Here is a 20756-nt window from a genome sequence, read left to right on the forward strand (position 1 = left end):
ACTTATTGGAAATGGTCATCAACATCCAAGAAGATATATCGGTTATATGGTAGAATTCATTCTCAAGTATTAACACATTGTAACAAAGAGATTTTCAATTCTTACCTTGTATCGAACAAGGGAGAATTTCGACTACTAGCTTTGAAGTCATATCAAGCAATCTTAAGCAGTCAGAACCAAAGCCAAAAACCAAAGTCTAGAGCTAGAGTTAGAATTGTAGCTAGAGATAGACTTATGTTCCATGAACACAATTTGGTTTGTGGTGTTATTGCTTCTACTAGACAACAATTTGTAGTCATATTTAAACCACCATTTTGATAGTTTTTTGTCATCTTCAAACCACCATTAAAGAGCAATTCAATTTCATAGAAGATATCAAATTCTAGCCATATTTGAAATTATTCCAATAATCATTTCAAGCCAATTTCTAGAGTTGGTGTTCAACCTTAAACCATCATCAATAGAAGATTTTAGCTTCTACTGCCCTATTTGGTTTGTGATATTTCTTAAAATACCATATTCAAAGAGCACATCTAGCCATTGGCTATTATTCACCGTCATATTTCAGATCCCTTATTGGACTTACATATACCCCTTCGGGTTTGGGTGGTGGGTGTGGATGTTGTAAATGTAATCTTTATTTTATGAAAATTTGGATTATTCACTTGTGAGGAAGGTGAACAACCACAAGTGAATGTCAAGAATCACGAGGAATCCAAGATACCTTTTGGAAAATGAAACTGAGGGTCATAAAAAATTGTATTTATGTGTATCATATAAATGAATATTATACTTAACACTTTATCTGATATCTCTTTCAATTTCATAAGTTTACCGATTATTAAAATACTAACAAACCTAGTTTCACAAGATGATAAGCCATCATATGACTAGTGTCTATCCTCTATGATATTATAATTGAGCTATCCAAAAGGTATGTAGGAATTTACAGGGTAAGTTCCTCAGACAGAACACCAAAGGACACCGCTGACAAACAGATCACAGATCAATACACCAGTATTGTTGACGTGGTTAAAACCCTCAAGGAGGGAAACAGTCCACGGCCTGAGCCAACGCGGCCACTTCAGGAAATTTATTAATAAAAGAATGAAAATTTACATAAGCTTCTCTCATGAACGGTTTCCCTACAAACGACCCTCCATGCTCTTTAAATAGAGATCATGGACCAATCAAGTGTTAAGCCGCAAATCAAGTGTCAGTAATACCAAGGAGAGAATAAACCGTCAGATCACTACATATCATGACCGTCAGATTATAAGTTACAAAAATACATAGTAAAGAAACACCTTTTACCTAATTCTACACTAGACCAAGTTATACTTAACTATTTCCTATATATCAGAATATCCTAATATCCCCCCTTAAGAACAACTTGGGATAGGATTAAAGGATGTACAAATATGACACAATAGGAGAAGGAAGGAGGCATTAGAGTCTATCCCCCCTTAGTGACAACTTCTTGAACTCCAACCATAAATCGAAGTTTAGTAAACTTCGCCTCTGTGAGAGCCTTTGTAAAGATGTCTGCAACTTGATCATCTGTTGAACAATATTGCACTTCAAGAACATGGTCATGATGAGCTTTCTGATGAAGTGCATGTGCAGTTCAATGTATTTTTTGCGCTGATGTTGGACTGGATCTTTGCATAGTTGAATGGCACTTTGATTATCACACCAAAGTGTAGTCGAATGCTGCTGCTGAAAGCCAAACTATGACAGGATCTGACGAAGCCACAGGGCTTCCTTACTAGCTTCTACGGCACCACGATACTCTACTTCTGCTAAAGAAAGAGAAATGACACTTTGTTTCTAGCAAGCTCATCTAATAGGTCCTGAACCAAGAGTGAACACATAACCCGCAGTAGACTTTCGATCATTAGGGTCACCAGCCCAATTAGAATTAGTGAAACCAACCAATAGAGGAGATGCTTCTGCACTGTAATGAATCCCAAACTGAACTGTACCTCGAACATAACAAAGTATTCTTTTAGCTGCTTTCCAATGACTTTCATGTGGGTTTTGCATAAACCAAGCAATAAGGCCAACAACAAAGGAAAGGTCAGGATGAGTGTGGGTCAGATACAAATTTTTTCCTACAAGTTGATGGTATAAGATAACATCAACTTCAGGGGAAGTACAAGTGACTAAAAGTTTGGCTTTAGACTAAAAGGGAGAAGGGGCTGCTTATAGTCTTCCATGCGAAAATGGCGTAGAAGATCACAAGCATACTTGGATTGGGAAAGGGAAATACCTTCATTGGATTGCAAGACTTGAAGACCAAGAAAATAATGCAAGTTTCCTAAGTCTGTCATTTCAAACTTCTTTTTAAGACTAGACTTCACATGGTTTATAAGGTTGGGATAACTACCAGTAAGGATAAGATCATCAACATAAAGAACAAGAATGATAAGAGACTTGCCCACTTTCTTGGTGTAGACAGTGTTGTCAGAATGACACCTAGAAAATCCAGTTTCTAAAAGAAAGCTATCCATTTTGGCATACCAAGCCCGAGGAGCTTGCTTATTTCCTAAGCTGACATATAAGGCTGGAGTTTGTTTGTATAAAGCCAGTAGGTTGTTCCATATAGATTTCTTCATGCAAGTCCCCATGCAAGAAGGTAGATTTAACTTCCATCTGATGGACTTCCTATTTGAAAGAGGCAGCAAGGGAAAGAACAAGGTGGATAGAGTTCATTTTGGAAATAGGGGAGAAGGTTTCAGTATAGTCAATGCCTTCAACTTGTGAAAAATCCTTAGCAACAAGACGAGCTTTATGTTTATCAACGTTTCCATCTATTCCATACTTGGTTCTGTAAACCCATTTGCATCTAACAAGTTTTCGTCCCTTTGGTAGAGGAACAATATCCCATGTATCATTTGCCAATAACTAACGATATTCTTCATTCATAGCTGCATCCCAATCTGGATGGCTTGAAGCTTCTGCAAAGGTGTCAGGATCATAATTCGCTGAAGCTTGAGCCAGTAAAGAAAAGGCTCTATCAAACTGAGAACGTGTACATCGCTGATATGTAGGATCACCGGCAAGAGTGCTTGTTGCATCCCGAGTAGCACGGACCCATTTTGGAAGCTGAGGAGCTGAAGGAGGAACCTGAAAAGGTGGGGGAGGATTGTCATCCTCGCTTTCATCATCTGAAGAAGAAATATTTTCAAAAGTAGAAGAGATAGAGAGAGGTGGCACATCTGCTGAACTAGGCTCGTAGGTCGATATATTTTCAGCAAACTTTACATCTCTTCTAATGATAACATTTTTGGACTTAAGTGGAACAAGTCTATATCCTTTGACATCTTCAGCATATCCAAAAAAAATACATTTTTCACTCTTAGATTCTAAAGCTTTATGTTTCTCATCTGGAATATGGGCCCATGCTTCACTTCCAAAAACACGAAAGTGACTTACGTCTTGTTTAATTAAGCTCCATGCTTCTTCTGGAGTGATATTCTTTAAAACCTTAGTAGGAGTGCGATTTATTATGTAACTTTTACAGTTAATTGCTTTTGCCCAAAAATTAAGACTAAATCCTTTAGATTGAAGCATACAATTAGCTATTTCCTTTAAGGTGCAATTCTTCCTTTCAGCTACACCATTTTTTTGTGGAGTATATGGAACAATTTATTGCATTTGAATTCCATACTCAGTGCAAAAGTTGGTGAATTTGTTGTTAACATATTCTCTGTCATTATCAGATCTTAGCTGAAGAATTTGATGTCCAAATTGTTTTTCAACAAAGGCCTTAAAGGCCAAGAACATGTTAAATACTTCACTCTTGAGTTTTAAGAAGTATACCCAAGTGCATATGGAGAAATCATAAATGAAAGTTAAGAAATCCTTGTAGCCAGAGAATGAAACAACTGGAAGTGGACCACATAAATCAGTATGCACAAGCTGTAAAGGGGCTGAGGCGTGCCAAGAGGCACGTTTTTTAAAACTATCCTGATGATGTTTTCCGAGTACACATCCGGAACAAACACCATCATTGCAAGATACCATTGGAAGACCTATCACCATATTTTCTTTACCTATATTCTGAAGGGAGCGATAGTGTAAGTGACCAAATCGCTCATGCCAAAGTTTGCTCACTTCATCATTATGAGCAACAAATACCGAAGGAAGATTTGATGACCCAAAGTTGTTAAACTTATACAACCTTATAGAATCATCATCAATGCCAGTAGCTAAAATCTGTCTAGGATATCTTAGGTCCTTAATTACAACATCGTGAGGTGAAAATTTAATGATTTTACCTTCACCTAAATGAGTTATCTGATATACAGATAGAAGGTCGCAGGATAAGGTTGGAACACATAATACATCATTAAATTGACCATTGTCTATATGAACAGTTCCAGTCCCTACAACACTAAGAGATCTATCATCACGAACATATATATTTTTGGTGTTACAATCATTTAAAGAAGAAAACATGGCTTTGTTTTTGGCCATGTGATAAGAAGCTCCATAATCAATGAGCCACTCATGAGAATGAGAAGAAGAAGATACATTTAGTGCATAAACAGACCGAGATTCTTGACAACCACATGCAGAAAGTGCTATTCCTAAAGATGAAGTTGAAGTTGAAGAGTGCTCCAAATGGATGTTATGCTTCTTCATTACTACTTCCAAGGCTTCCATGTTCTTAAAGCATTTGGATTCTAAATGTCCATCTCGATTACAAAAGTGGTAATGTCTATCAATCTTCTTCCCTTTGTTTTTATTTGCCTTATCATTTTGTTGAAATGATTTTTCATTTTGAGGCTGAAATTGCTTAGGACCCTTGTTTGGTTTAGGACCATTCTTTTTAGGATACGACTTCTTAGGATTCTTTGAATTTGGTTGCTTCTGGGCGGCTAAGACTTTCTTAGAAGAGTTTCCAAGATTAAGAAGACCAAGGTGTAAGAGTTTTTCTTGTTCTCTTATTAAAGAATCACAAAAGGAATCAAAGGAAGGGGACTTGTAGTCTTGTCCTTGAGAAATGAATTCTTCTCTTGTAGAATGGAAGGTGGAAACAAACACAGAGTAGGTTGGTACCAACTTAGTAAGAATGGAATAGATAAGGTTACCATCTTCTTTCTTAACCTTAACACCTTCCAAGAGAAGTCTAAGGGTCTTGAACTTGGATAGAAAATCTTCAATGGAAGAAAAATTATTGGGGTCCAATGTAAGCAACTCATTTTTGAGTTGATGGGCTCTAAGTTCATTTTTAATTCCAAAAACTTTAGTGATCTATTTCATTGCTTCATTAGGAGTATCAAGTTCTGCGATATGGAATCTAAGGTCTGGAGAAATAGACATCCCTATCAACCCACGTGCTTGATCTTGCCTATTTTCCCATTTGGTTGCCTTATCTTCATCTTTCGGTTTGGTTTCTTGGCCTAAGGCTATTCTGTAAAGACCTTTACTTCTAAGTAAATCCACAATGTAGGACCACCATTGGAAGTAGTTGGTGTTGTCAAGAATAACTTGGCATGGACTTTCCATTTTAACATAAACTGAAGCTGTAGATACTGAAAATAAGTGTTCCAATGGAAAGATCTCGAAAAAATAGGTTGATTAAAAAAAACAGCTTCCAGATGAAGAAGTTATGGCTTTTTGAAGAAAAGTTGTTGAAGATGCTGACGAAGTGTGGGAATGTGTGGAAATGAATGATAATTTTATATTTAAAAAAATCCTCCCCCTTTCCAAACTTAATTTAATTAGCTCAACAAAAAGAAAGACTTAAACTCAAGACGTCTATTCTCATAAAGTAGCTTTGGACCAAGTGAGCTAGATTAAAAGGTTAGTAATTTTTGGAAAAGAGGAAGGGGTTTTTTTTGTTTTTGTTTTTTTTGTTTTATGTTTAGTCACCGAAGCTTTGGGGTGCGTGCCTACTTGAGAAAGCTCTTTTTTTGCCTACAGAACAAACAACACAAAACCCAACACAGACATACAAAAAAAACAAACCTTATAGCTTGAAGTTAGCTTTAGCCAAAAACTAAATTTTTTCCTCAATGTTTCTGATTTTCCGAGATCATACTAAGGCGTGGCAGAAAAGAGCATACACATGAGAAAAATCCTTCCTTTCTGTTTCTGATTTGCCCAGATCGCACAGAGTTGTGGGGAAAAGAGCATACACAGAAATGAAAGGTATAGATCCAGTAATTAAAAAAACAAAGAGCTAAATAAACTGAAATAAACAGAGAGAAAATAAATAAAAACTGCAAATAAACATTGTATACCTCCAGATCTTAAAAATGACGTATCTAGGGCTACCGGAAACCTTTTCGTGTGAAGCGAAAGGGGTTCCTCACTGGAACATATGCTCCTAACACAATAGAGCAGTCCTCTCGGTCCGAAAGCAGTTAGAAACAATAGATCTAGGAAACGACAATCGGATGCAGTTCTACTAGCTTCAGATTTGGATCACCAATGGATGCGGCCCTCAACTTGGCTCTGATACCATGTAGGGATTTACAGGGTAAGTTCCTCAAACAAAACACCAAAGGACACCACTCACAAACAAATCACAGATCAATACACTAGTATTGTTGACGTGGTTAAAACCCTCAAAGAGGGAAACAGTCCACGACCTGAGCCAATGCGACCACTTCAGACAATTTATTAATAAAATACTGAAAATTGACATAAGCTTCTCTCATGAACGGTTCCCCTACAAATGACCCTCCATGCTCTTTAAGTAGAGATCATGGACCAATCAGTTGTTAAGCCACGGATCAAGTGTCGGTAATACCAAGGAGAGAATGAACGGTTAGATCACTACATATTGTGACGATCAGATTGTAAGTTACAAAAGTACATAGTAAAGAAACACACTTTACCTAACTCTACACTAGACCAAGTTATACTTAACTATTTCCTATGTGTTGAAATATCCTAACAAGGTAAGGTTTTTGATGTTGCAAATACATGTTCAAGATTTTGAAATGACACTAAATGTATAACTTGGAATATGGTGCTCAAAAATATTGCATTATTTGTCAAAATAATGTATATACTTCATAATAAACATTACAGATGTTGTCAAAACTAATATAAAATTCCATTTAAAGGCATATCTACAATAGTGAGTGCATGTTTATATTATGAAAAACTTGTTCTCAATTATTATATATAAAATGTTGACACAATAATTGTTTTTTTGGAAGCCTTTCAAGCACATATTTTACATCACATAATTGGTTTTATTGTTATGCCAATAATGTATACAATCTTTAGATTATCATTTATTAATTCCATTTTTACAATTTATGTTGCACTAATCTATTGTGTACAATTTATTTTTTCTTTTATGATGCTATGATATGTTGAGACACTATGCATTTTTCAGTTAGTAGTTATAATATTTGCATTTGGTTGCAAAATTCAAGAGGTCACCAATACATACATATAATATTACTACATTGAGATCAAAATAAAGGGTATTTGTTGGATCTGTTGGAAAATGTAAGTATGTTTGGTCTTCATTAATGTGCTTGAGTCATCAAGTAATGTACTTGTCAAAATAATAAAGAAAATAATTTATTATTATTATTATTGTGACTTATTAAAGCATGGTTTTCATGCTTGGGTCACCTTGTTTTAGGTCAAAGTCCCCATTGAGGACTTCTAGGATTTATTCTGAGTCAATAGAGTCATTGTACTTTTAAAGAGACCCTTCTTGGGCTTTTGAATCATGTAAAAAGGTTAAGAATTGAGTCCAATATGATTTACGTATCTTCCACAGTTGGCCTAAGGATCCTATTTGACCTCACATGGAGCCTATAAATAAAAGCTCATCGAATTAATTTGGAGCAACATTCTCACAAACAAGTTCTATATCTCTTGTAGCTAGGAAAATGTGTGAAATTCTCTTGTAGATGGGAAAAGGTGCGAAGTCTGTTGTTGGAAAGGTGAAGTGACTGTGAGTTTGGAGAAGTCTAAGGAGAAAGGAAAAATCGAAAATTTGGTGTCTATCTCTCTCTGTTTCGTTTCCTAGATTGGGAGATCGAAGTCTTCCAATTTTCTCTATTGCCGGAAGCTGCCAGTTGTTGGAAGCTGTTGCCTAGTCGAAGTTGTTGGAAAGGGGTCGAAATTATGGGAGGTTGAATTGGTGTGAGGGGAAGGTCTTGTCTTGGTTTAGGGTGAAGAGTCTTAAAGAATACTATTGAAAGGAATAATTTCTTGACTGGGTTTTCCCCTCGAGGGGGGTTTTTCCCTGACATAGTGCCTACATCTAGTGTCTATTGTTTTATGTTCTATTGCTTTGGTAATTTCTTGTCTAACTAAAGGAAATAAGATATAAATAATTGTAATAATAATAAACATCACAAGTAATTATCAAGAATAAGAAAATATTTATGCCTTTTTGGTTTTCTAACATGGTACAAAAGCTTTGGTGAAAAAGGAAGTAAAAGGTAGTCTCAAGCACTTGATCAAGGAACCATTCAAAAGGATTACCTCAGGGAAGGAGTCTACTATATTCAAGGAAGATGTCTAACACAATCAAGGGAGAGAAAAAACTTGAAGGGGCCTCTAACTACAGGTCCTGGAAGAATAGGATTGACCTAATCCTTGAGAAGAAAAAGGTACTGGACTTGGTTAAAGGAAAAGTAAAGAAGCCTACAGAGGATTCCAGTGATGATGACAAAGTGAAATATAGGGAATTAGAATTGGTGGCCATGACTCTAATGGTATAAGGTGTTAGTGTCAGTCTTTCCAGCCTTCCTCCAGTGATCAAACATGCTCTTACAAAGTGATTTTGAAGTGTCAAGGTCAAATTTTGTCATTTCAGTGAGTCTTCAAGCAAAATTTGGTCACTAGGCATTAGGTCTAGGGTTTGCCAAAATGTCAGTCCATGTCATCATTCAGCTGAGCCTATCATCATTCAGAGGGTTGTCATTATCGTGTCAGTGTCTAATGAGTCATTTTACATCTTGTTCATGCTTCAGTTGTGCTTTGGCAAGGTCATTTCCCTCTCCTAGGGTTTTGAAGGCAATTTCTCTTGGATGGTCAAATCACCGGCAAAACTTGTTTCCTGATGTTCATAGACCTTCCCCTATCCTTAAAGTACCTTATCAAACACTTCCCATCTCTTAGATCCGCCAAATTCCTCATTTTTGCACAAACCCTAGTTTCTAGCTACAACCTGGCAATTTTCTAGGTTGGGCCTGTGTTTTGCCCTTTTTGACCCCTTCCCCTCGCTAAATCTCTGAGATTCCACTTTCCCCTGCTTCCTAACATCCCTCCCCACTCCTAAAAATTTCCCCAAGAATTTAGAAACCCCCTATCCCCTTCATTTTGCTCCATTTCGACAAAATCCCTTGTTTCACACATCGGGACAAGTCGCACTCAAATGATGTTTCAGAGCAATAAAAGATGAATTTTGGAAAACTGAGAGAGGTTTCTGTCCATAACATGCCAAAGAAGAAAAACCTCCTTCACGTTTTGCACAGGTGTCATGGTTTTAGAGAAATGCCAAAATTACAATCGCCGGATCCAAGGAGTTTGGCCAAGGCACAAAAACGGAAGAAGAAGACCAACCCACTCCGTATCTTGGCCGAGGCTTCTCTCACTCACCATGATACTCATTAGCATCCTCCTAGCAGCAAACCCAAGAAATTTTGAGAGTTTTGAAGCATTTTTGGCATTTTTGGGAATTTTACAGGTTTTGGCCATTTGACGGGTCTCACCCCGCGCGCGACCCTACATGGGGGCAACTCAGAACGGGGAAAACTTTGCATTTTTGGAATTTTCATGCAAAAATACACTTGCCTATGGATGGGTTTCAGATTTTATGGAGATTTGGGCTTCCAAAAGCTCAAAATACATGCAAATTTTGACTTTCTGCCCCTATTTTGAGTTGCAGAAAGCTGTCTTGGGAGAAATTACTTTTGAGGGGTCAAATCAACTCCAAATTCAAAAATTCCGGTGGGGTTGGAAAGTAGACTTGCAGACCTTTCCAACGAGCTATCTTGCACCTGATTTGGACACCGGGAAGGCTCTCAAACAGAGCTGTGAATGTGCGCGACCTGTCAGAGTGATGTGCGCGACCTGTGAGGGAAATTTGCCTGTTTTGACCAGTTCGGCCAGCAAAACACTGTTTTCATCTTGGTTGACTTTTGAGGCATGTAAATGATGGATTTTTGTGTAATTTTCATGGCACTTAGATACTTTTACTCTCCTTCATCACTTCTAGAAGATTCTTTGATGTAAATGGTAAATATTTAATGCATGGATAGGTTTCCTAAGTTTTAGAGGCAAGTTGTTTTGACTGCCTATTATCTAGTGCTCAGTTTAGAATTAGTTGAAACAGCTCCTAGGAAGCTGAGCTCGACCCCTAGAGGTGGGGAAAGGAGTTATATCATCTATATTATGCCTTCTCTTGCTCATTTTCATGGTTGGACTCTTGAGGGAGAAGCTCCTATTGTATATTTTACTTGTATCTCTGCAATTTGAGGAAAAGGAAGACCAGGGTTTTTGCAGACATCATTGGGATTCTTGTGGACTCTTGTGTTGATGGTGTGTTCTCTTATTGTAATTGTAAGTGTGGTTATGTGTTCCATCTCTTTCTTTACTGCAGCTTATTAAACAAATGAAGTGATAAAGTTTGAATTCATGCTTGCCATGCTCAGCTTTCAAATTTGTTTAATGTTTATGTTTTCCACTGTCTAGAGAGGATTCAAAGTCATTGTTTGCCCTCTTTAGCTTCTCTTTTTTCTTCCTTGATCATCCATCTCAGCTAAAGGCATCAGCACAAGTTCCTACCTTGCCCCAAAGACCCCACTGCAGAAACTGTGTCGAATCCCCGCACCCTAAATTGCAGATCCTCAAATTGCCACCAAAAACCCCAAAAACCCCCAAATCAACCTTTTAATCAGTTTACTAGCCTAATATCAGTGTTACCTTTGATTGGTCATCTCATCCCATTGAAAATTTGCCGAGATAGACCGGAGAGAGCCTTCTCCTGCCTTGTAGGGCTAGCTACGAGGCTGAATGGTTTGATGTTGCCTTGAAGGTTTACCTTTCTCAGCCTGAGGTGAAATCTCAAGCGCTAACATAGTGGCGACCATACTGGGGAGAACAAATTGATTGTTTGCTCATTGATGTGTTTGTTTCATAAGTCTTAGACGGAGCCTGAAGTTATGCCAGGTAGCCTTCGAAAACGCTCTTGTTTTACATCAGCGTTAGTAGATAAACGCTGCTTCAGTCAATCTCCGTGAGCTTGTGAATATAGCACTTCATTTGCATTTTACCCCAGTACATGTATCAAGTTCAGATCTGATTGTTGATGGTGGACAACGATCAGACACTTGAAAGGCTGAAATCATTCACTTGGCGACTCCTTTCACTGAAAAATCCAGAGATCAATGCTTCATGGTGACTTCACTGCAGAGAGATCAGTAGCTTTGAGCTTGTCAAAATGGATCGGATCGCAAGAAGATATGCTCCCTTGAGCCGAGATCACATCCCCGGTTTTCCAAATAAGATTCCCAAGGTAGATTGGTCAAGGAATTTGCCTACATTCAATGATGATGGTAAGAAGGATGCTGCTTTACATCTTGTTAGATTTCATATGCATATTCGCAAGTTGAAGGTGGATTTTCTTGAAGATTGCTTGATGAAGATATTCTTGGCCACTCTGGAAGATAAAGCTCAATCATGGTATGAAAGTTTGTCGCCTGCTTGTATTTACTGTTTAAAGGATTTTCATGCTATGTTCATTGAACGATATAAGGACTCTTATCCATCATTGAATTTAGTTCAAGATTGTTGCAAGCATGCCTATAGTTTTATTGAAAGCCTTGAGAAGTTTTATGAAGATGATAATTTCATGGATGAAGAGATCATGGAGGCTCTGTATGAAAATCCATTTCAGCAGCACACAGAAATCTTAGAGGATACTTGTCAAGATCAGCAAGCTGAAGATTTCCATATAGTTGAAAATGAGGAAAGAGCAAATGTTGTTTCAGATTTACCCACAGAAGAAGACAGCAGCATGCAACCCATCAAAGAGAGCTCTACTATTGAGATCATAGACAGAGTTTTGGATTCAGATGTTCATGAACAGCAAGGTGAGATCTTTGTGCAAGTAAGTGATGAATCTCCTTTCAATAACTCAGTAATAAATGATAGTTTGAATGCCTTGTCATATGAAGATAATTATTGTTTAAGCAGAAGAAAACAAAAGGCATTGTCTCCTTTGTCTGAAGAGGAGATAGATCAGCTTTTGAAAGGTCTTGTTACAGCCCAAGCTACAGCAGATTTGCAATGCACACATAGTCAGGTAAGTGTTGGGGAAACTTCTTCCTCTGTTGAAGAAGATGATTGTCTTGTAGATCAGCAAGATAATGATAATCCGGCTGTCATATCATATGAAGATCACCCACCATATTGTCTGACTACCGAAGATTATAGCATAGAGGATTACCTTTCAGATTCTTCATATGTCTCATGTGTTGAAATGTTATTTCAAGAGGAGAATTGCTCACCTACTTGTTCAGAATTTTTTGAAGCTCATGAGCATACTTTTACTGAAGCACATGATGAAGGCAGATCAAAATTTGAAGCAAAAGACACCTTGTTCTTTCAGCAGGAGGTGGCAGTGGCAAATCTTCATATTTTTCACGATCCTCTAGTAAGTTTGTTGCAGCCAGCAGTGATAGTGTTTATTGCAGTGTTCAGTGATGAAGGAGATCATGGTCAGCTATGTTTTTGGATGCTCAGTTATAGGTTTGTACTGTTGACCAGAAGATCTGAGAAGAAGAATCAATCAAGAAGGCATCTGCTTGATTGGTTGCATTGGCATTTTGATATAGTTTGATGTATATTGTCTTGTAAGAAACACAGGTGGTTGTCATCATGATTTCAAATCTTGATGGACTGCTGCCCTTCCATAAGCTTTGTAAGTTCTTGTTTTAGTTAAGTCAGTCATGAGTCATTTGTGTTTGGTCTATTGAGTGAGTTTTTTCAAGTTATTTCAGTTTGTCATCGAGTCGGTTTGAGTCAAGTTTCAGTTAGGTTTCAGTCAGTTTTCAGTCAAGTTTTCATTCAATAAATGTGTCAAAGTTTTGGGTCACATGTGTAAATAATGACTCCATTGCCCAATAGGTAAGGCACTGGTCTGCTCTCCCAGAGGTCTGAGGTTCTTGGCACCTCCAAGGAGCTACCATCCCCATTGGAGCCAATGTTAGTGTCAGTCTTTCCAGCCTTCCTCCAGTGATCAAACATGCTCTTACAAAGTGATTTTGAAGTGTCAAGGTCAAATTTTGTCATTTCAGTGAGTCTTCAAGCAAAATTTGGTCACTAGGCATTAGGTCTAGGGTTTGCCAAAATGTCAGTCCATGTCATCATTCAGCTGAGCCTATCATCATTCAGAGGGTTGTCATTATCATGTCAGTGTCTAATGAGTCATTTTACATCTTGTTCATGCTTCAGTTGTGCTTTGGCAAGGTCATTTCCCTCTCCTAGGGTTTTGAAGGCAATTTCTCTTGGATGGTCAAATCACCGGCAAAACTTGTTTCCTGATGTTCATACACCTTCCCCTATCCTTAAAGTACCTTATCAAACACTTCCCATCTCTTAGATCCGCCAAATTCCTCATTTTTGCACAAACCCTAGTTTCTAGCTACAACCTGGCAATTTTCTAGGTTGGGCCTGTGTTTTGCCCTTTTTGACCCCTTCCCCTCGCTAAATCTCTGAGATTCCACTTTCCCCTGCTTCCTAACATCCCTCCCCACTCCTAAAAATTTCCCCAAGAATTTAGAAGCCCCCTATCCCCTTCATTTTGCTCCATTTCGACAAAATCCCTTGTTTCACACATCGGGACAAGTCGCACTCAAATGATGTTTCAGAGCAATAAAAGATGAATTTTGGAAAACTGAGAGAGGTTTTTGTCCATAACATGCCAAAGAAGAAAAACCTCCTTCACTTTTTGTACAGGTGTCATGGTTTTAGAGAAATGCCAAAATTACAATCGCCGGATCCAAGGAGTTTGGCCAAGGCACAAAAACGGAAGAAGAAGACCAACCCACTCCGTATCTTGGCCGAGGCTTCTCTCACTCACCATGATACTCATTAGCATCCTCCTAGCAGCAAACCCAAGAAATTTTGAGAGTTTTGAAGCATTTTTGGCATTTTTGGGAATTTTACAGGTTTTGGCCATTTGACGGGTCTCACCCCGCGCGCGACCCTACATGGGGGCAACTCAGAACGGGGAAAACTTTGCATTTTTGGAATTGTCATGCAAAAATACACTTGCCTATGGATGGGTTTCAGATTTTATGGATATTTGGGCTTCCAAAAGCTCAAAATACATGCAAATTTTGACTTTCTGCCCCTATTTTGAGTTGTAGAAAGCTGTCTTGGGAGAAATAACTTTTGAGGGGTCAAATCAACTCCAAATTCAAAAATTCTGGTGGGGTTGGAAAGTAGACTCGCAGACCTTTCCAACGAGCTATCTTGCACCTGATTTGGACACCGGGAAGGCCCTCAAACAGAGCTGTGAATGTGCGCGACCTGTCAGGGAAATTTGCCTGTTTTGACCAGTTCGGCCAGCAAAACACTGTTTTCATCTTGGTTGACTTTTGAGGCATGTAAATGATGGATTTTTGTGTAATTTTCATGGCACTTAGATACTTTTACTCTCCTTCATCACTTCTAGAAGATTCTTTGATGTAAATGGTAAATATTTAATGCATGGATAGGTTTCCTAAGTTTTAGAGGCAAGTTGTTTTGACTGCCTATTATCTAGTGCTCAGTTTAGAATTAGTTGAAACAGCTCCTAGGAAGCTGAGCTCGACCCCTAGAGGTGGGGAAAGGAGTTAGATCATCTATATTATGCCTTCTCTTGCTCATTTTCATGGTTGGACTCTTGAGGGAGAAGCTCCTATTGTATATTTTACTTGTATCTCTGCAATTTGAGGAAAAGGAAGACCAGGGTTTTTGCAGACATCATTGGGATTCTTGTGGAATCTTGTGTTGATGGTGTGTTCTCTTATTGTAATTGTAAGTGTGGTTATGTGTTCCATCTCTTTCTTTACTGCAGCTTATTAAACAAATGAAGTGATAAAGTTTGAATTCATGCTTGCCATGCTCAGCTGTGAAGGTTTACCTTTCTCATTATCAGGTTTACTTGAATGGTTAATATGGCATTTTAGCATTACCTGATCTATTGTTTGTACAACAGATTAGAGTAGGTTGTGTAAATAAATAAGCAGCCATAAGGGCAGCATCTTGTTTTAGTTTGCTTGAAGATTGTTTGAGTTCAGTTTCAGTTTGAAAAATAAGTCAAGAGATGTGTTGATGATGACTCCATTGCCCAATGGGTGGAGGCACTGTCTGCTCTCCCAAAGTTCTGCGGTTCTTGGCACCTCCAGGGAGCGGTAGCTGCCATCCCAAGTGGAGCCGATGTTAGACTCCGTCTCATGTCAGAGATTGATTCTTCTTCAAAACTCTGTTTTGAAGAAGAAATCATTAATATGTTGCTTTTTTATGTAATTTGTTCTTTAGCTCTTCAAATAGCAGCGACTTCAAAGCTCCTATCTGCACAAGCACAATTCAGAATATCATTAGCAATCAGAGGCAAAAAGTTATGTGGAGAAAATACCAATTGCAGCAGTATCAATTGCACAAGTTCATGGTGGTATTTTGAAAGATGGTACACAGATGGTTATAAAGATGCAACACTTGCAAATAGAGACAATGATGCGTTATGGTCTTCGTAATCTTGCTTGGATAGTTTATGGAGACAATAAAGAGGAACCTTGAAAAGAATAATTCAGACATATTGTAAGCCCCTGCCTACAAAAGAAGCAGTGTGACCCCCCTTCATCAGGTACAAATGATAGTCTTTGCTGTGGTATTGATGAGTGCACCGATTGCCTTCTAATATGTGATGCCTGTGATGGAGCATATCATACATATTGCCTTTCACCTCCAACTGAAAAAATTCCAAGTGGAAAGCTAATACTGTGCTCCTTGTTTTGCAACTGGAAAGGAATCGCCAGAGGTTGACTCATCCCATCGAAAAGAGGAAAATGTGCAAGGCACAGAAAACATTGTATATCACTGTGTTGTTTGTGAGCGGCTTGAAAACAAGAAAAAGGACTCATCATTTTTCAATCATGCATTGCAATTTTCTGCGCCTACCTCATTCAAAATATACACGTTGGAATGAAGATATGACTGCTGGAAGTGGGATGAAGGTTGCTGTTGGGATATATCAGTGCGGAATACCAGAAGCCCTCTTACAACCATCAATTGGGCAAGTTCCATTGATTAAATTAAATTACAAGTGTTTTAATTAGCATATTCAATCAAATTGCAATTAGACCTGGGAGGCATCAAGTTATAGAAGATAAATTTATGAGATCAATGCAGCTCAACGACTTCACATTGTCATCTCAACTACGACATGGGGCTTATGATTTCCAAGACCCTAAAAAGTTCTTGGAAATCCTTCCTCCATCGAAACAAGATATCATAGAATCGCCTATAGATGTGTACATTGACAGTGTGCAGCTGGAAGTATGCATCACAGAGTTGGGGCAGCCAACAGAGTCCGGCTTCCGTGATCCTATTGCGGCATACATGGACACATTTTTCAGTTTAATTGACAGATCAGGCTGTCTTTTCCATGACCAGGTTCAGTATGTGCATGAAGAGCTGCCGGCAACTGCATCTGTGACTTCGTGGCAGCATTCTCAAGCGGCTTCATTTTCAGGTTTACTTGAATGGTTAATATGGCATTTCAACATTACCTGATCTATTGTTTGTACAACAGATTAGAGTAGGTTGTGTAAATAAATAAGCAGCCATAAGGGCAGCATCTTGTTTCAGTTTGCTTAAAGATTGTTAAGTCATTTTTCAGTCATTTTAGTCTTGAGAGCAAATCAGTTTGAGTTCAGTTTCAGTTTGAAAATAAGTCAAGAGTTGTGTTGATGATGACTCCATTGCCCAATGGGTGGAGGCACTGTCTGCTCTCCCAAAGTTCTGCGGTTCTTGGCACCTCCACGGAGCGGCAGCTGCCATCCCAAGTGGAGCCGATGTTAGACTCCGTCTCATGTCAGAGATTGATTCTTCTTCAAAACCCTGTTTTGAAGAAGAAATCATTTAATGTATTGATTTAAATTATGTAATTTATGCTCCAGCTCTTCAAAAGGCAGCAGCGACTTCAAAGCTCCTATCTGCACAAGCACAATTCAGAATATCATTAGCAATCAGAGGCAAAAAGTTATGTGGAGAAAATACCAATTGCAGCAGTATCAATTGCACAAGTTCATGGTGGTATTTTGAAAGATGGTACACGGATGGTTATAAAGATGCAACACTTGCAAATAGAGACAATGATGCGTTATGGTCTTCGTAATCTTGCTTGGATAGTTTATGGAGACAATAAAGAGGAACCTTGAAAAGAATAATTCAGACATATTGTAAGCCCCTGCCTACAAAAGAAGAGACATTGGATCAGTTTTTCAATTTCAACTTGCCCATGAGGTTTCCACAGCTTAAGGGTCTTCTTACTGGTTTTGACAATGCGTTAAAGCTTTATTCCCAGAATGTTGTTAGCCAGCTAGTTGATAAAGATATTCTTATACCTCCAGCACCTATTCTGACACGGTACAAGAAGGACACCGCAATGAATTCTTTTACGAGGAAGAAACTTGCTGACACTGGATCAACTGATGAAAGCCGTTGCAGTCAGTTTAATGATTTGTCCACATCTAAGCTTTGCGTTCGTTTAAATTCGTTGCATTATTTGCTGATTCAATTAAACATACTTGAAGACAACAGTCGAGCACGTTAGGTTCAAACAAGACCAAGGCGAAGCTAAATTGAAGAGGATTTAGAGTCATCCTCTGCTTCTAGAAAACGAGTAGATGGTTTCTCAACTATTTTTGATGGCACAAAAGAGGCTGTTAATGGAGCTATTAATAAGATATGTGATTTTACAGGTGTTAAAATAATCTTTTGGGATATGCGACAACAATTTCTCTATGGTTTATATAAAGGAAGCGTCTCTCAAGCTCGAGTGGAAACTGTCATTCATGATCTTGACTCAGTACTTGGACAACTCTGTGATATTATCGTGCATCCTCTTAGAGACCAAGTTGTGATGGCACTTCTTCAAGCCTCAATGGATGGTTTTGTCCGGGTGTTACTGGATGGGGGTCCTTCTCGTGTCTTTTCTCAAGAGGATTCAAGAATGCTAGATGAAGATTTACATTTGCTAAAGGACTTTTTTATGGCAGGTGGAGATGGGCTTCCACATGGTGTGGTTGAAAGTTCATTAGCTCCAGTACAGCAAATTGCTAACCTGTACAGCCTTGGGACACGCACTGTTATTGAGAACTTGATGCATGCAAGTGGGCAGCCTGTGGTAGAATCTGATTCGAGGAGGTATGGAAAGAAATCTGCAAAAGATGCAGATACACTTCTTCGTGTTTTGTGCCATAGAAGCGACAGAGAGGCTTCTAAGTATCTCAAGAAACAATACAAACTACCAAAATCTGCAGGTTATGAGGATGCACCTAGCAAGGATTCTCCATTCTCAGCATTTGCGGGTGCTTCTTCTGTGAGTGATCTTCTAAAGAGGACTACCTCATTCCATTTCCCCGCAGATGGGCAGAGGAGTTTCAGATTATTGAAACAAAAGATACAAGAGGCTACCTTAGAATTCAAGCAAGGAGGTTGGTAAGGAACACAAATAGAGATCAGATGTTATCGATTGGTATAATTCATTTCTAAAGACAAATTCCTCCAAGTGTCGTAGACTAAACATTCATGTGGGAAAGATGGTGCCCCGCTCATCCTTTCTGACATTATTGGATCTGAAAATGCTTTGGGTAATATGGATTTAAAGGTTGCTGGGAATGAAAAAGGTATCACAGCATTTCAAATGGACTTAAAGCTGCCGACAGGGATCAAAATACCAATCCTAAAACAAGCCGTTTTTTCCATCTCAGCAACTCTCGGCCATAATGCCTAAAATAACAAATGAATCTCTAGATGTGCGGCCAAAAGAAAATTCACGAGAAAATGGGGGCATTAGTAAAAACTTGAGGAAAGCTTTATGCATTGGTTTTGCAAATCGACTTGTACAGCGAATGGAGCGCCAGGAACGTGATGTGCGCAATTGACCCTCGACATGGGCGCTACCTGAACACCTGTCATAGCAGCGAAATAGGAACCGATGATCTATTTTTTGACTGCAGTTGCAAAGTGGCAGGGAACAAGATTCGATTGCCTATATTTGTCTTCAGCAATGGAAATTGACACCTGTAATGCCACTAATGCCACCGCTTCATCAGTTTTCAACAGTTCGAGTAGAAGAAGGAGCGCATTTTTATTTTCAGAAGAGCTGATTGTTTTCTGTTAGTTTATTTATTAATAATGATAAAAATCAATTCCTGGCCTTGGGGTCGATTTGTTTTCCCCCAACTGTGTTTATTTCATATATTTAAAAGAAAAAATTCATTTGTCAAAAAAAGTTAGAGTCAGAGAGAGGGGAGAGTTTTCTGAGTGCTGAGAGTGCTGGAGAACAGAGCTTTCAATGTACAGTTTTCTGCAGGGATTTTTAATGAAAATTTCACAGCTCTAACTTCTGAGATTCATGTGGTATGTTAATTTAGCATAAGTTTTCCCTTTGTCTCATATGTAAACTGTTATATTTCATTCACCTCATGATCATTTCTAATTGAGCAAATGAAGTGTTTAGGTAGAATTCATAGTATTATATGCTCTGCCTATAAGTTTGTTCAATTCAATGTTTTCTTTTGTTTGACAAGGATTCAGTTCTATGCCCTTGTCAGCTCCTCACCAGTCTTCCATCCCATTTAAAAATCTAGATTTTATGCTAAATTCCTTGCCTACCTTGCCTCAGTCGTCAACCTGTGTTGTTCATTATATTTCTCTGTTTGAAGCTGTGATTTTGCCCATGCAGCCCAGAAAAACCCCGTTATTTAATTAAAAACCCCAAATCAATCATTCTAATCAGTTTACTAGCCTAATATATGTGTTACCTTGATTGGTCATCTCTTCCTATTGAAAATTTAACGAGATTGACCGGAGAGAGCCTTCTCATACCCCGTAGGGCTAGCTACAAGGTGAAATGGTTTGATGTAGCTTTGAGATTTGCCTTCTCAGCCTGAGGTGAAATTTCAAACGCTAACATAAGGAATAAAGGACAACCTTGTCCCATTCATAGCCAACATCGATCATGCTCAGGAAATGTATGAAGCCTTGTCAAATTTATTTACTGTTAAGAACATTGGTCAAGTATCAAGTTTGAAGAATGAGCTAAGGACCACAAAGATGACTAAAGAAGACATTGTGGCATCCTTCTTTGTGAATAAATCTAGAGTCAAGGATGATCTCTTGGCCATTGATGAAATTGTTCCAAACAAAGAACTCGTGATCACTGCCCTAAAGATTGCCAACCTCTTGGGGTGCATTTGTTGTAGGTCTTAACAGTTGGAAGGAAGCTCCCACTTTTGAAGAACTATGGATTGCCTTTAGTTAAGAATAATTAAGGATCTCATTAGTCGCCAATCCTAAGGGAGTATCAAATGCCTACATTTCTCAACAAAAAGCAAGGAAATTGAAAGGACCAAGGAAGAAAGTTGACATGTCCAAGATAGAATGTTATGAATGCCATAAGAAGGTTCACTACAAGAGTGACTGTCCTGACAAAGAATAAGAAGAGATATAGAGATCATGTTTACTTTGATGAGGAAGGAGACTCA

Source organism: Pinus tabuliformis, chromosome 6 (assembly GCF_031772625.1).
Source record: "Pinus tabuliformis cultivar Carrire ecotype Pingquan chromosome 6, CPIR1, whole genome shotgun sequence".
Lineage (NCBI taxonomy): Eukaryota > Viridiplantae > Streptophyta > Pinopsida > Pinales > Pinaceae > Pinus > Pinus tabuliformis.